The 17,559-nt window shown below is 43.0% G+C and overlaps 1 long non-coding RNA gene across 1 annotated transcript in view; it reads left to right on the top strand.

Annotated features, from left to right (window-relative positions):
* Window positions 1–320: 320 nt before the first annotated feature.
* Window positions 321–17,559, top strand: part of LOC113022998 (uncharacterized) — a 32,771-nt gene continuing 15,532 nt past the window's right edge. The window contains exons 1-2 of the long non-coding RNA XR_003272481.2: window positions 321–776; window positions 2,361–2,506. This is a non-coding gene — a long non-coding RNA (uncharacterized LOC113022998). The remainder of the gene's footprint in view (window positions 777–2,360; window positions 2,507–17,559) is intronic.

Genomic DNA, 17,559 nt, shown 5'->3' with positions numbered 1-17,559 from the left:
GTCTCCGTGAGTAGGTTAGCCATGTGTATCATGGTGAAATCCAGTGAATGATAATGAACTAACTGTGTGTGTGTGTGTGTGTGTGTGTGTGTGTGTGTGTGTGTGTGTGTGTGTGTGTGTGTGTGTGGAGAGGAGGAGGAGAGGAGGTGGCATGCTTGCTGAATCACTCCCTCTATCCATCCCTCCATCCACCTATCTATCTAGCCATCCAGCTATTCCTCCTCCTCCACCACCTCCTCCTCCTCGTTGGCGGTGTGTTGGCTAGAAGGACGGCCCCCATGCTCTGACACACACACATGCAGACGCACACCTCCGCGATGTGTCACTACCCATTCCACCTGCCTCTTCTCGTCATTCTCCGCTCACTGTTCCATCTACCTACACTTGCTCTTTTCCACCCTCTAAACCTCAGTTTGTCTTTATTAATATTATTTTTTTTAGTTCTCTCTTAGTCTTGCTCTCCACCCCCCACCCCCACCCCCCCACTGTTCTCAACTCCCCCCCCCACGCTGTGTGTCACCACTGCCGGGAAGGAAGAAAAATGCTCCGGCACACGAGAGCGAAAGGAGAAAACGGTGAAAAGAGTCAAAGGGAGAAGACGGTGAAGACTGGAGTGTGCTCGGAGCACAGCGATGCCTCCATCTGCTATGAGCCACACTCTTCTTTGATGGAATATCCCGGACAGCGGAGGGCAGAAGGAGGGAGAAGAAAAAGAAGGAGAAGAAGAAGAATAACAGGACTGAGAAGACGGGACGGCCAGCGCTCGCCTCAGGAGGGTACGGCAACACGAAATGAAAAGAACAAAAAAAACAACCCATGTATGACATGCTTTTGCCAATCATTTCTCTAACAACTTCAGCTCTTCTGTCCCTTTTGGCGTTTTTCATTTTGGGTTTTGATCTCTCTCGCTCTCTCGCTCTCTCTCTTTATTCCCTTCTCTCTGCTGAGTTGTGTCCACAGGCTCTGTTTGGGACTTTGGCTAATTGTGAAACTATTCTCCGGACTCAGGCAAAGACGAGACTTTCTATACCCCTCATTTCTTTTTCATTCTAATTAATCCCCCCCTGTGCAGACCCTCAAAGAGCCCATCTCTCTCTCTTGCACTCTCCATAACTCCAGCTCTGCCTCTCTCTACCTCACTCACTGTTTTTTTTCCCCTCACTCTCTCCATCTGTCTGCCTTTGAGAAGCAAATAATTGGATGTGGAGATTGGCTTCTCTGTGGCTGAGCCAGAGGATTGAGGCTGCACGGCACTTCACACACAGACACACACACATGAAAACACGATTACTCACACACACATACACCTGCAGCTCAGGCTGTGTGTGTGTGTGTGTGTGTGTGTGTGTGTGTGTGTGAGAGACAGAGAGAGTTTGAATATGAGCTGCAAAGATCTCCCTCGTTTTTTAAAAAGAGTAGTTTTCATCGTTTCTTTCTTCTTCTTTTTTTTAAAGAATTTGCCAACTTCTGAATGTGCTCTCAAAGCCAAGTATAGACTAAGTAATGTGCCTAAATGACTCTGTGCTTTTTCTTTTTTGGGGGGGGAGAGAGATCCTCTGCTGAGGTTTTTTTGGGATAAGGAAAACATATATATATATATATATATATATACACACACGTAAATATATTTCTCCTCTTCAAGTTATGGATGTGAGCTAATTTCTTTGGGGAAAAAGTATTTATTGTAATAGTATTTTATCAAAAGTATTTTTTTACAGTGCAGAAACTAAAAGAGAGAAAGAGAGAGAGTGAGCTCGAGCGGCTGAGAGACCTTTGAAGAGTTAGTGGCAGAGGTATTTCCCTGCAGAGAGGGAGAGAGAGACAGAGATGAAGAAGATGAAGAGGAGGCTTCTGAGACAACAAGACACGAGAGGTGTTGAGATGCTGGCGAAGTTACAGGCTAGCTGGCTGAGTGGAGGACACACACGCACACACACACACACGTGCGCATGCACACACACACACATCAACACTTAGAAGAGATGTGAAGCTCTTTTCAGCACACTCTCTGCTCTGAGGCAGGGCGCCAAGTCCCCAGGGATGGATAGGAGACCTCTCAGCCGTTACACTCACACACACACACACACACACACACACACACACACACACACACACACACACACACACACACACACAGAGTTAGTTACCTTAACACATTTTACACACTCGCAAAGCCTCAGATGGAACGAGAGGGACTTTGCTTCGGGACAACCTTTTTCACATTTCTTCTTCTTTTTTTAATTGTGTTGTATTTCATTATTCACTCTCTCTCTCTCTCTCACTCTCTCTCCTCTTTACCTTCCCGCCCAACCACACATCTCCCGCCTCCCTTTTCTCCTCCTCCTCCTGCTGCTGCTCAGCTCCATCCAAGCTCATTGTCCTCTCAAACGCGCACACACCTCGCCACTGAGAGTGTTGCGTACACGTGCGTGCATGAGGACGGGGGTGTGTGTGCGGCCGGTCTTTCTACGCAGCAGCGCAGCCCGGCACCAGCTTTCACTCTGAGGTGAGTGTTTGTGCGCCGTCTCCGTATCTCACAAACTCACCTTTTTTCTTTTAAAACACAGTTTTTGTGTGTATTGAAGTTTGTAAAGTGTGTGTATGTCATATTATTTGAACTATTGGTGTTTGTGTGTGTGAGTGAGTGTTTGCGTTAACAGGGGTCAGAGGTTCTGCCGGTGACATTTGGATGGCAGCAGGGTTGGATATGGAGCTGAGATTGTGTCCCAGGCTGCTGGCGTGACTGTGAGTGTTATGAGCGTGTGTGTGTACGTGTATCCGTGCGTGTGCGTTGCCAGAGGGTGAGCTCGGCTCAGTCTGTACGTGCTCTGCTTATGAATTACTGACCACGGCTTGAGTTCTGCTCCCTGCTAGATCACAAGGAGCCTGCAGATAGCCTCTCCTCTGTGCTTTTTTCTTTCTCTTTTCTTTTTTCACACTTTCACATCGCTCCGTCTCTTCCTCTGTGTCTCTCTCTTTTCTCAGTCCGTCTCATTTGAGTCGGGCGTCTTAATTGGCATACCTGCTCGTAGGCAACCGCACCGCCAAAGCTGTGCGCTCAATGCATATTCTCACACAACCAGTTTATATGTTGAAATAATCTCCTCTGTCACTCCCTCTGTCACACACACACACACACACACACACACACACACACACACACACACACACACACACACACACACGCACACACATTCCACGGCAGATTTAAATATTTCCCGGCGGGGTTGGAGGGTGAACAGAAATAGATCTAATTCTAAATCAGGACTAGAGCTCGGCTCAGGCAGCCACACCACCCCCCCCCCCCCCCCTCCCTCTCTCCCTCTGCTACAGCCAGCAGCTACAACACTTGCACTCCAAAAGAAGAAGAAGAAAAAAAGAAAGTTCAAAGATTTGCTGTGAGTTTTACCAGTGAAATATACTGCGACAGCGTGAGAAGAGCAACTCTTCCCTCGCCAAACCCCGCGCTGTTCATCCACATCAGCCTCAGTGCTGAACACGGGGAGACAAAAAGAGCTTTTTAGTTTCAAAGATGCTGATAATCAGACTTCCTTTATTTTTATTTTTCAGTTTTATTTTGAAGCAATAACATTAATAAAAAGCAGATTTAAAAAAACGGTTCATTTGCTTCACAGAAACTTGACTTTAAAAAGATTTTGGACAGTTTTAAGCTGTATGGATTTTCCCGTTCCGCCTCTTGGCTGCTACAGTAGCTGGCTGCGGGCGGATTAAAACTGGAGTTAAGATACAGATCTGGAGTTGATGAGTTTCTAGCTGCCTGTCTGTCCGCCTACCTGTCTGTCTGTGATGCCGTGTCTGTGTGAGTCGGGCCTGATTCCAGAGCGGTGATAGGATAGGTCACGGCCTGCTGGCTGCCTCCAGCGGCGCAGGAGAGAGAGAGAAGGAGGAAAAGACAGAGATATGGAAAAGAGGAGGACGGCAGGGGGAGCAGGTTGAAGGAGAGGGTGTGTGTGTGTTCATGTGTCAGGTTGTGTGTTTGTGATGACGGTGTGTGAGATAAGGCAGAATGGGGGGGGATAAGATGTGCTGAAGGCTGGATAAGCTGCACCTGGTTTGAGAGAGAAAATAAAAGATAAGAACACACAAAGAGAGATGTGGGGAAAAGGGGAGGTGGCAGGTCGCAGGAGTGTGTGTGTGTGTGTGTGTGTGTGTCTGTGTGTGTGTGTGTTAAGCTTCCGATATCTACCTACTGTCTCCTACTTCTCCTCGCCCGCAGTCTCCCTCGCTAACCGCCCTCTTCCTCTTCACTCTCTCCTCTTTCTCTTTTTTGACAATGAGCCGACAGCAAAGAACAAAAGAAGACATAATACATGCAAGCCCTCCTCTCTCTGCAGTCAGGAAGGAGAGGAGGAGGAGGAGGAGACAGGAAAGAGGAGAGAGGTATGAGTAAGGCGCAACATGCAAGGCAATTGTCGTAATCAAATTATATAAAATAAAAAAGGAATAAATAAAAATAAGCTGTGTGGTTGCTCCAGAAATGTCAAACTTATGAAAGGAAGGTGAATCAGTGGGTGAGTTCCTGGATGTGAAATGGTATTTAAAAAAAAAGAGTTTTATTCATGATCACAGACCAAAGTTTTCAAAATGTGCAGACAAACAAGCCTTCTGCTGTTGTTGTCTTACTGACTTTCTGCACTAATAAGACAAGGTGACATTGAAAACAAAAACCCTCAGGTGACTCTGTGCTTCATCTCTTACCAACAACTGTTGAGCCGTCCTGTTTCCAGACTCTCTCTGTTGTCTTTAATCTGGACGCAGCGACCTGGAACTGCACTCGTAACGTATGTTTGGACCATAATTAGTTGGAACCAAGAGCAACGACCGATCACTTCAGAATTTAAAGTGTGCTGTTTAAAGTAATATCTCTTCTACTTAATTTAAAAACAAAAACAAACAGTAGAGATGTTGGCAAACTGCTGCTTTAACCAGTAGCAGCTACATCTAAGTAGAAGTCATTTTAAGTTCATATAGTGAGATATTAGATTAAAGGTTAGTTCTTTACTTAATGAACTTTTAAGTAAAGTTAAGTAAACCTGAGCCTGGTTCTTCCTGTTAAAAGGGAGTTTTTCCTTCCCACTGTCACCAAAGTGCTTGGTCACAGGGGCTCATATGATTCTTAGGTTTTTCTCTGTATGTATTATTGTAGGGTCTACCTTACAATATAAAGCACCTTGAGGCGACTGTTGTTGTGATTTGGAGCTGTATAAATAAAATTGAATTAAATTGAATTAAAAATAAACAACACGGCCACATATGCTAATTTGTCGCATCTTTCAATAGGAGCTTAGGTGGTTTCAGTCGACCAGAATGATTACTTTTATTTTGTTCTTGATTCTCTTTGGGATATAAATTCTTTGGACTGTTCACTGTGATGTCGTTCTGGGTCTGAAACCCAGAACGACAGCGAGTTACCCGCTCCCTCCGCTGCTTCATCTTCAGTTGTATAAACTCCAACATTATCACTCATACAGTGAGTGCTGCAGTGTATTTCCCTGGTTAACAAACTGGTACAAATGTGAGGCTAATGCTCCAGTTTGAGCTGTTTTTAGCTAAAACAGTTGTAGCTGTAGTGGTTTCATATTTGTATTTTGTACGCTGAAAAGTTTGCTCAGCAGAGGGTTGTCCTGAGCTTCCCATTTGGCTATTATTGTCTGAAAGCAGGCTAGCGGCAAAGAATTCAGACACTGGAAAGAACAGACTGGACAAAAACTGTTGAAGTAGTCAGAGGAACCCCAAAGGTTAGCCAGATTGTTTGAGCCAACTTTTTCTTAGCAAATATGTTCACACACAACACTATTAATGTTACCAGCCATGCAGTTCATTCACATAAACAGTCATTTTTTTTTTCAGCTCATTTGGTTTGAATGATGTTGACACAAAGGTGCAGTGGTTAGCACAAAACTTCCTTGTTCGAGACTGGAGGTGGAGTTTGCACGTTCTCCGGGTTCCTCCCACAGTCCATAGACATGCGTCTCAGGTTAACAGGTTGATATGGTCTCTCTCTAAGTGATAGACAGGTGACCTGTTTGGATGTTCACCCCATTATTACACAGATGCTTGTTAAAAATCTAACCTGCAGGAGTCCTGCTGCAGATATAAAGAGGAATGACTTAACCTTCTGAACTCTTTCATGGCATGCATTTTTAATTTCTCTTTGCTATTTGGGCTGATTGGGACCTGATGAATGTAAAAACAAAGTGTTACCAGACATTTTTTTTAACCTGATTTTTGTTTCTGAGAAAAATGAGATCCACATATGAGGACATTCATTTTAAATGTTGATAGATCAGTGGCACTATAATGTCCTCTTAAGTAGATATCAGGCCCTTGTAGAGCAAAAATAGTATTTTGATCTAGATAACCCAAAATGTGATGTCCACATATGTGGACGCCAGGTCCTAGGAGGTTAAGAAAGCAAAAGTAGTTACGCTTACATACAGATTTAACTGGCTAATTTGTGGATTGTATAGCATCAACAGGATTGCACTGGTTTTCCCTTTGCCTTACTTACACCAGATAATTAATGGTTGCTGATTATTACACAAAATAGGACTCCACACACACACATGCAGTGATCACACCCGGCCAGCGATTTCAGCTGCGGTAATTAAAGAAGCGTTAGCAGTGAGTGAATAAAACATGCATCAATCCCTCTTCCCTTCATTCGAACCCCCTCCTCCATCTTTTTTTCACTGTCTGTTCCTTTCTGTTTCCCCCACCCTGATGTAATTCTCCGGCATCTTCCTTTCCTCCAGTTCATCTGCCCCCCCACCCACTATTATTGCGCTGCTTTCCTCATCTCCTTCCTTGTTCCTGCTCTTGCTCTTTTCTGCCCTCATTTCCTCCTTTATCATAGTCTCCCTCCTCTTACTCTTCGCCTCCTCCCATCAGACTCCAGCCTCTCCTCTCTAGCATTCCCCAGAGATGAACCAATGTGTGCAAGCTGTTGCAGCAGGAGCAGTACAGGTGTAGATAAAGCTATCGTGGTGGGGATGTGCTTGGAAACATGTCGTTTTTTGCACGCGCATACACACACACACACACCTTGTAGGCACTGCAGGTGCTGCATCAAGATAAATGAGCCGTCATTAGCCAATCAGGTCAGCCGGTGGGAGGGCGATGGAATACCGAGAAATGAGATCAGCTAGTGGAGGTCAAGCCTCTGACAGGAGGGATGTGTGTATTTATGTGTGTGTGTGCGCTGCATGGAGAAAGTGAGAAGGAGGATTCCCTGATTAGATGTGAGCAAAGTTTTCTTCTCCTCCTGCTTTTTACTGCTCAAACTTCCCCTTCCTTCCTCTGTTACTGTCTCCCCCAACCCTCCCTCTCCCCACCAGCACTGCTCTGGGAAAGTTGAGCGTTGCTGAAGATTGTTGCACTGCAATTTGACGGCCTAATTGGTATCTGCGGCCGGTTGTTTATCTCTTCATGGTGACTCGGTGCAGTGAAGGAGACAGCGATTGAGGAGGAATTTAAAAGCGTTTCAAAAGTCTTGTTTGCACCTCTGAATTTCTGCTGGAGGGAGAAGCTGATGTCATATTGTGTCTTCAAGCTCCAGGGGAAAGCCTAACTAGTTAGAGAGAAAGTCAGACTCACATATATTTTCATTAGAGCACCGTGATCTATGAGCGTGCATGTGCATGTATATGTTTGCCCTCCTAACATTTACTCTGGGGCTAATACAAATGGATTTATGCATAACGTGCTCATTCTCACAGCTAATGTGCTGCTGGGATGGAGGAAGGTAAATGATAAACCCCATGGAAAAAACCCTCTAATCTCACTTATTCTCTCCCTCTCTCTATGAATATGTGTGTGTGTGTGTGTGTGTGTGTGTGTGTGTGTGTGTGTGTGTGTGTGTGTGTGTGTGTGTGTACGTACATGTATAAAGGGCTTTCAGGATGGCCGCTAGCTTTCTTTGATCACTAATCCTTTCTCTGGCCTGACTTTCTGTCCCTCGTTCTTTTTTTCCTCTGCCCATCTCTCCGCTCTCCTCTCATCTCCTCTCCCGCGCTCGCCTTGCCATGTCTGCATTGTGAGCAGCTTACAGGCGGCTATCTAGGACAGGGTGCCCTCTCTCTGTCTGTTTCTGACTCAGGGTAGTTCTCCTTTTTCCCTTCACCGCTGCTTTACTATTCTCTGATTTCTCAAGCATTAAAGATGCACTCCTTTCTTTTCTTCTTAAAGCACAATACATTCTGTTTATTTAGAGTTTCTGGTCCACGGCATCATTCCTCCTGTGCTTGCTGGGTATGGTGCAATGCTTTTCCTAGCACACCTCTGAGCATAAAGTGCAGCGCAGAGCAGGTGTTTCAATGGAAAATCAAGTGCACCAAAAATGTGTGTGAGTGTTAATATGAAGCACATTTTGCTAGCTTAGTGTGAGTATTTTTATCTGTTTGGCTTATCCTACAAAGATCAGTGGAAATAAGGATCAAAATTATTTTAACCAATACAAACTGATGGAATAATATAAAAGTACAAGAAGATGAAGAAGAAAAATACAGGAAATGTTCAAATAATAACAGAAACACAGTGCACTGCAGGGTTAACAGCTACACAATTAGCCCTTAGAAGTATGAAATGAGAAAATTAGTGTTTTGCAGTTGTTGCCTGGGCTCTGGGAACTTTAGTAATATTATCACTATTGAAAGGTTAAAACGAGACATCCAAATACAGGCAAACAGGTTTGGTGCGTTCAAGATTAGCTTGCTACGTGCTACAAATATGAGCAAACATATTCGATGTCTGAGATCAATAGAAAGACTGCAAAAACGCCACTGTTGAGTATGGAGTAAAAATTGCATTTTCTCAGGTCAGGCCACACATCTTAATAATTTTTTGAACAAAACTACATATTTTAGTTACTCTGTTGTAAGCTAACGTCATAAGCTAATTTGCTAAGACCTTAAATTTAGCATTTTTTGCTCTATAGAAAATTAAAGACAGGACTGGATTTTGTCCTGTTTCCTTTCAGGTCATTGCTCTAAGAAGAGATACCTTTTTGGATAAATGGTGAATTAAGGTTTTAACCAATATATATGAACTGTGAGTACTGAAAGGACAGTTTTAACACAGTTTTGGCCTGGCAAAATAAAAGCGCCCTCTTTCATTTCTCTCTATTCATTTTCCTTATCCTGAGATCACTGTGACCTTTCTGTCCTCTTTTTTTCTTGCGTTCTCTCTCACTCGCTGTCTTTCTCCTTGCTCTCAGTTTCAGGTAATCTGTCCAACCAGCTGAGGCGAGAAATCTCTTGACTGCAGCGCACACAAGCAGTCTCTCTCTGTCCCTGTTGCTCTCTCTGCCTCTTGCTCTCTCTCTCACAGTTCACAGCTCATCTAAAGCTCCTGCCAATGCTCACGGCATTATTATTCACCATGTTCATAACTTTACCGAGGAGCCCTGTGGTCGGCCAGACAGTTGTAGTGCTACCGAGACCTCGTAATCTCACTGCTCTCTGCGCGGGCCTTGTTAAGCCTTATTCTCCACTGGGAACCTGGAGGTTATAATTATCCTACCTTGAGCGGTCCGGGAGCATCTCGATTGCTCTCTGTAGTTCTGGTGTCGCTCCAAGAAAAAGGCAACAGAGACTTCTACAGAAGGCAAGTGATAGCACAGAAGCACCAGCACTGGGGACGCTAAGCTCTAAATTGTGCTGTTGGTGAGTGCTGTTTCAACACCATCTCTTACAAGAACAACAGGACACGTCCGACCACACTTAGCTTTGACAGTAGGCGTATTTTCTATTAATGTTTTGTTGCTCCATGGGTCATGCTAAATATGTACTCTCCACTTTCTGGGAATCGAGGAGTTGAACAAAGCAGCGTGAAAATTGTATAAATATACCGAAAAAACGTCTTCTTTCTTTTGTTTGATTTTCTTAAGCTCAGTTGTTCTCTTGGTCTCTCCAGTTGTTTTGGGGAGCTAACACGCTATCGCCTGAATAACAGTGTTTATTAGAACCACAAATTCATGTGTTGTAGTTCTGCAGATGGGATAACTCCCACGCACAGACACATGGAGACTTTCTCTGTTTACCATCAGCAGGTCCCACTCCTGGGAGAAACAAATTCCCTTCTTGAACACCAAAACAATGAGCACAGGAACAACACCAGTTTCCCCGGGTACGTCGCGTCTAGATAAGACCCTAATGTCGGTCAGCCTCTACCTCTAGCCACCTCTTCCATTTGAGAAGCCTGCTTTCTAGAATCATGGCAAACTGACAGACTGAAATCACTTGCAATTATCCTCAAAGTAATCTGGCATTACATTTTACCTTTTTAGTTTCAATAAAAATCACCGTATCCTTTTTTAGATAGGATAGTTGAGTCAGATGTCCCCAAATAGCTGTTAGCTATTTCCTTTTCATCACACTTTAAAACAAATGTTTAAAATGACTCATGTATAAAACATTTTTTGGACTAACCACCATGATGTACTGTTTGCAAAGTATTTTTGAAACTTGTCATTTCCCCAGACCTCTACAATGGTGGTGCAGTGCAAAGTTGACGTAGCGCGAAGGTAGCCGCAATAATGGAAAAGACGGCAGGTTGAAGTAAGCGATCCTTTACGTGCCAGAATATATAACCTGGTTAGTATGAAACGTTGGCGTGTTTTACTGTTTTTGGATCGTTTTTGATCTCTTGATTCAAACATAGACTTAAGGCACTTCCAATGTAGAAGTTCCTTAAACCTGCTTTCTTTCTTGTGTCCAACAAGATGGTTGAAAAGGAACTAAACCTGTTGTGTCGAAAACAGATCTTGAGCTGCCTTGCTCCATGACCTCAGTAAACACTTTCCTGAGTTTATTGTCTTGGTTGGTAGTTTCAAGTCTTACCAGGTTACCAAATGCATTATGGCAGCAATTCCCAAAGTCAAGAGTGCTGTGGCCCACTTAAAAGTCCCACGGGGCCCATCCGAGCTTCACTGTAATCAAAATACAAGAGAAAGTGATGTGTTTCCTTGAAGATTTTATTTTTAAAAACATTAATCGCTAATGCTACATAGTCATATTGCAAAGTGTCAAGGCCAGTCTGTGACCCACCTGCCACTGGGACACAAACTTCAATACAAAAGCAAAAAATTATTAGCTTTTATTCACTTTTTAATGAATAAATACATTTATATAAATTAGCGCTATTAGCATTAATCTCGTTAAAATGACGTTAACACCATAATCGCATTAACGCAGCAAATCTTGATTTATCGCGGCTCGCCCCGTGTGTGGGGCTGGACGTCACTAATGCGTTAACGAGCTAACCGCGCTAATGCGTTGATGCGGTACAGCCCCACGTACGGGGCGATCCGCGATAACTCGCTAACAGAGATTTGCCACGTTAATGCGATTATGGTGTTAACATCATTTTAACGAGATTAACGCTAACAGCAGAGGTGGGACCAAGTCATTGTTTTGCAAGTCTCAAGTAAGTCTCAAGTCTTTATCCTCAAGTCTCAAGTCAAGTCTCAAGTAATGTCAGGCAAGTCAGAGTCGAGTCTCAAGTCACTGGTGTAAAAGTCCGAGTCAAGTCACAAGTCTGAAACTTTGAATTTCAAGTCCTTTCGAGTCTTTAAAAAAAAACAAACGAAAAAATAATGTTGCAGTTATATGCTAAATGTAAATATTAGACCATGTAATTTTAAAATCTGTGTTTTTCTCAACACATGACAAAATAGTGAACTTAGAAAATATACACAAATTGTGAAATTGCACCTCTTTAAAATGCAGCTCAATTAAACCTAGCTCCTAGAATAATTTTCACCGACAGTTCTGAGATAAGCTGCATGTTATTCTTGGATGCGGTTGTAGGACCAGCTTTAAAATCGCATGACAAAAATATCATACACATTAAAAAAAACTGTATCACCAACGTAGCCTGGACAACATTTGCTAGTTAGATGAAGTCAGCTATCTCATCCTAGCATATTTATATGCATATTTATAATTACACGGTTCTTGGAGTGAGTGCACACACTCATGAAGTTTAGTAACTTCAGGTCACTGCAACAAGCCCAGGTACAGTTTACCGACGGATGGGTACAGGACCTTGAAATGCACCGTGTAGAACGAAAGACCATCGTACGTATCATAAGTTTACCAGTCTCACAAATTGTCTTCATAAATACACATTCCTTAACAGTTTATTAATAGGACCTTTGAGCTCAACGGTAATTAATTAGTAGTGGAAATAATTTCTGGTTCGTTACAGAAATGTAGCAGTGACAACAATATTGTATGCTGTAATCGCACTGGACAATTAGTGATACAAAAAACCTGTTTTATCCTGTGAATAAAAGTATATGTTTTTATCAATGTACCATAATAACAGAAGCGAAACGCAATATTGTGTCAGGACAATTCACTATTTATGCACAATAAATAAAGGAGCATAGCGCGACAATTTCTGTTCAGCGCCAGACTTGCTTGTAACCTATATCACCAATTATGTTAAGAAAAATGACGTATTAACTACTAAAAAACACTGACCTTCGTGTAAATGCTTGGAGCAGACTAACCTGTGAGCTGGAGGGTTCTGGGACGTTATATTTTATCTTTGAATGGCTGCAATCCAGGCCATCCGTCGCGTCTTTGTTACTTCGGAAACATGGCTTGAACAATTTCTCTTCAACGACGTAATCCGATAACAACCGATCTCTTTACCCGTCGGCTTCCCGTGGCTGTCATGCGACCGGCTATTGCAGTTAATAATACAACAGCTTCTTGACATTTTTGTGTTTCTTTTTATCGCTGTATAACTGATTTTAATTGAAAGCCTGCGTGCGCTAGTACCGCTTGCCACGAGTTCCCAGAATCCTTTGCGGTTCTACCCGTGAATGACGTCACATTTTCAATCTCTATATAATATGCATGTTAAATTTTATATTTGGGGTAAAATATCAAGTCTTTTCAAGTAAACCGGTTCAAGTCCAATTCAAGTCCCAAGTCATTGGTGTAAAAGTCCAAGTCAAGTCACAAGTCTTAGAACATTTTTTCAAGTCAAGTCTAAAGTCATAAAATTAATGACTCGAGTCTGACTCGAGTCCAAGTCATGTGACTCGAGTCCACACCTCTGGCTAACAGCACTAATATAAATATGTAAGTGAATTTCTGTTGTTACTGCGGCCCACGTGCAGTAGCTTCAAGGGCCACCAAGGGGCCCCGGCCCACACTCTGGGAATCGCTGCATCATGGTTCTCATTTTTTAAATCGTAGTCCCCTGTTTGTCAAAATGGACGATGAAGCAAGACACACTTTAGGCCTCATAGCTAGAAAAGTTACTACTGTATGAACATACAGTGTGTCAGTGAGTCCACCCTCGAACTGTCGGCATAGTTTGCAGAGGTTATTCCGTGTGACTTGTAAAAACAGATATTTTATGATTCTCAATTCAGAAGTGTAAACTTATCCTGTAGAAATGATGGATAGGTGGAGGAGCAGGTGAAGCAGTAGGATGGGTTTTGGTGTGTATCAGGAGGCAAAGATGTGTGTGTGGAGGGATTGAGGGTGAAACACAAAGCAGTGGCCTGTGGAGAAGAAAGAGAGCTCCTCTGTGTTTAGAAGTCAATAGGCTCTTTGTTCACTGATCCTGGGACACAGTTAGCCATGAGACACACTGACACTTCATACACACCATAATGTACCTGCGGACACACACATGCAATTTAAATACCTAAGCCCGAAAAGGCATTCCTCCATTTTCAAAGTAGCTGCTTTCCAGGTTTTAATCTGTCTACATACATATGCCACCCTTTATCGCTCAGCCCTCAGCTTTGGTGTCTTTATGTTGAAACTACAGAGAAAACCATTACCTTGACTTTTTCTTTCACTTATCTGGGAGGGGGGATGCGGGGAGGGGTCAGTGGGTTTTTCTTCTTTTTTTTAACGAAAACTGGACAGAGGACATTTTGTGTGAGAACAAGAGAAAGAGGGTTGGGAAACAGAGAAGGGGGCAGGGCTGCAGGTACAGGTAAAAGCTTTGTGCAGGTACCAGAACCGAATACGTGAATTCAGATGGAAAAGAGAGCAGGAGGCGCTCTGTATGTTGGAGTCAGTCGCACAAAATGGCAGGAATTGGTTCTTCTGTGGCTTCACGGTGACCTGGAAAAGTGCATAATTGTAAGTATACATAAAAAATCTTCAGGTATTTCTCTAATTTTGTGTTATCTCTTGAGCTGTAAAAGAGGAACTCGTGACTTTCAGGAGCTATATTGTGTTTCTTCCTAGTTGTGCAACCGCGACTCATTTCGGGCAAATATTCAGAAACAAGAAGATGTTTCCTTTTAAATGAAGTCTCGCGCATTCAGTTTGGCATTGCATTTTTTCTGTTATAGCTATTTGGTTTTTATGAAAAGGGGATAAGGACATTGATCTAATTACACTTAACCTTAGATGGGTTGCCTGTGACCCGGTGAACCCCAAGAGGTTAATAATGTGTAAAACTTTCGATGAAACGAGTGCTGTGGAATTCAGGGTTTTTTTGGCCATTGCCGAGTAGAGCTTCTGGTTCTTGCACCAGTGAGAGCAGGTAAGGCGCTTGATGGGAAATGTTCTGGATGGGAGGTTTCTCGGTGGCTACTTATTTTCCATGAGAAGAAGTCAGGCACGTGTCAGCACGAATCACGCTCACACACAAGGTTCCTGCTTTGTATGTATGTGTGTATGTGTCCGAAGGCAGGCCCGATATAAATAATGGATAAAGGTCTAATAAGTTTTCTGTGTTATGTCTCTGGGCTGTTGACCATTGGGATCAGCATTACGATTCCGTCACTCAAACTGTGGCACAACACTCGGCTTATCTGTGTTTTACGCACACAAATGCACACACACGTCCACGCCAACACTCCCACACGTCTGCGTACGCACTCGCAAACACTGATCGCCTTATCTCATTGTCCAAACAAGAAGATAACAAATAAACCACATTGTCTGTTTCCACAGAGGATCTCGATAAGACACAAATCAGCTTACGCACACAGACAAACGGACATACGCGTAAATATCTACAAACAGCGCACACAAGGAAGCGATGCGAGTTTTCACAGGGAATGACGGTGGTAAAAAAAACGGATTAAAACAAGGATGGATGACTTTGACATTAATCCCACCTGTTTCAAACTCTTTCTGAGTGACCCTTTTGCTCCATTTTCAAGCCCTGATACCTTTATCTCTCATTTCTTCTTATCTTTCCGGCACGTCTTTGCAGCCCTCTGACTTTCCTATTCCCATGCCTGTTGATACAGCAGGCTGCTGAAAAAAGAGGGGATTCCCCTTCAGTCTGAAAAGTAGCTCTTTGTTCACCAAACAAGGTACCACATACTTTAGATGTGATTGAGGTTATTAGCTGAATGAGTATATACTATTCTGCTGATCGCAGTATTAAATATCAGAGAAATAATCTGACACTGATCTTTTCCAAGCACTTTTTTTTGGCACATTAGCTACTTTTTCACATATACAAGACTACAGCTAACAGCAAGTTAGCATGGCTTAGCATAAAAAAACGTACATCACAAAAACTGATACCTCTGAAACTCTGAAGGGTTCCAAAGATTTAATGCAATCCTTTTTTGTCCTTTTATGTCAAGGCAGGTGTAAATAATTATTCTATTATGTATTCAGGTATCCTCATTCATTCGTATTCAGTGAGGCCCATCTCATAAGTACCTTCTTCTGCATCCCCTGACTGAACTGCAGCCAAGGCCTGGCTCAATAGATCGGCTTCAGCTGTATTTCTGCCATACAGCAGGTACCATAAAAACTGTGGGAACAGGCACTAGTTGGAAACAGCGCCATAAAAAATGGTTGCACACACTAAACGTCATGTATAGAGAAATTATGCAGTTGAGTTGGATAATCTGAAAGAATTCATAAAAAAATAACAGTCAACTTACCAAAGCTGCTCAAAGACAGACCGAGCTGTGAGCAGAACTGAAGGTGAGAGAGAGTTTCAGCTATAAAGGCTGTGCTCGTGACGCTTGTGCCACAGCTCGTGATGCTGGCGGTAGAGCAGGTCACATACCAGTTAGATCAGCGGCCCCCAACCTTTTTTGCGCCACAAGCCGATTTAATGTCAGACAATATTTTCGCTGTGTAACACGTTGTGTAACTTTATTAGCAGCGTCCGCCTGAAATGCGGCAACAACATTGAGAGTAACATCCTCCTCTCTGCCCCTTAATGCTCTCTGGTCACTATGGTAACGCGTAAATATTTCTTTCAAAATAAGACGCACAACTACAACACGGGAAAAGACCCAGGGAAACCGAGTTAACGATAAAAACCCTGAAAACCATAAATTTCACACCTGAGTCTCAAGTCTCGCGGCCTGGTACCAAACGACTCACGGACCAGTACCGGTCGCCCGGGGGTTGGGGACCGCTGAGTTAGATCAATTATCAGATGGTGGGACATCTGGTGGTTCGACCCCTGGCTGCTCCAATCTGCATGCCAATGTGTCCTTGAGCAAGATGATACTGAACCCCAAGTTGCTCTCACATCCAAGTGTTAATGTTACACAGAAAGCAGTTAGGCATAGAAAAAGGTTCTTGTATGAATGAATGAATGAGGCGGTTTGTTTGAAGTGCTGTAAGTGCTCAAGTAGAGTAGAAAAGCACTATATAAGAATCAGTCTATTTACCATATAGGACGACTATTAAATCTGAATTTAAAACATTCGCCTGAATGTAGGGCTGCCACGATTAGTCGACTAGTCACGATTACGTCGACTATCGAAATCGTCGACGACTGATTTAATAGTCGACGCGTCGTTTGAAGCTTTGTAAGATCACAAAAAACGCAGGGATAAGTAGCAGGATTTAAGAGTGTAATAACGGACTGAAACAGAAGATGGCAGCACTGCACGTACAAGGATGCCAGCTGCCGTTAAACCCTGAAGAAGAAGAAGCAGCTGTGTCCCAGAATTCATAGCGCAGCCCAGCTCAGTTTCCAACAATGGCGGCAGCTAGTAAGTTTTAATATTACTCTTATTATTCTTTCTGGGTCACAAAATAAACGTTTAGCGTATTGTCAGGCGAGAATGTAGCTGTGTAAACCTCAAATATCTGCTCAGTTTATCAAGACACGACATATTTTCAAAAGCGCTCCGACGTTTTCGGAGACGTCTGTTACCCACTAGCTCGATAGCTAGCCGGGGGCAAGGCTCACTAGAGCTGTGAGAACACCGGACTCCCGGCAAATCGTTTTCAAACCCACCGCCGTCTTTCGCTACTCAGGTTAAACATATATATAAGTCACTTAGATAACTTAAAAATGTTATTGTTTGGCTTTTTTTAGTATTTTATTTGTTCCTGAGTAAATCGGTTAGGCTGAGATTAAAGTTATAGTTTTTACACAGCTGAGTAAACGTCAAGTAGACAGCTGATTATCAGAAGTGTGAGATGCTCGAGAATATACTCCAGTGTCCTGTTATATTTTAGATAGCAAGGAGTTTATTAAACTTCACCGAAACAATCTGCAAATTTCATTAAAATTTAATAAACTATCATCTTGTCTTTATTTTTAGTTAGCACCTTAAACACTTAC

The sequence above is a fragment of the Astatotilapia calliptera genome, chromosome 5 (assembly GCF_964374335.1).
Source record: "Astatotilapia calliptera chromosome 5, fAstCal68.1, whole genome shotgun sequence".
In the NCBI taxonomy this organism is placed as follows: domain Eukaryota; kingdom Metazoa; phylum Chordata; class Actinopteri; order Cichliformes; family Cichlidae; genus Astatotilapia; species Astatotilapia calliptera.
This window is presented reverse-complemented; position numbering and strand designations above follow the sequence as displayed.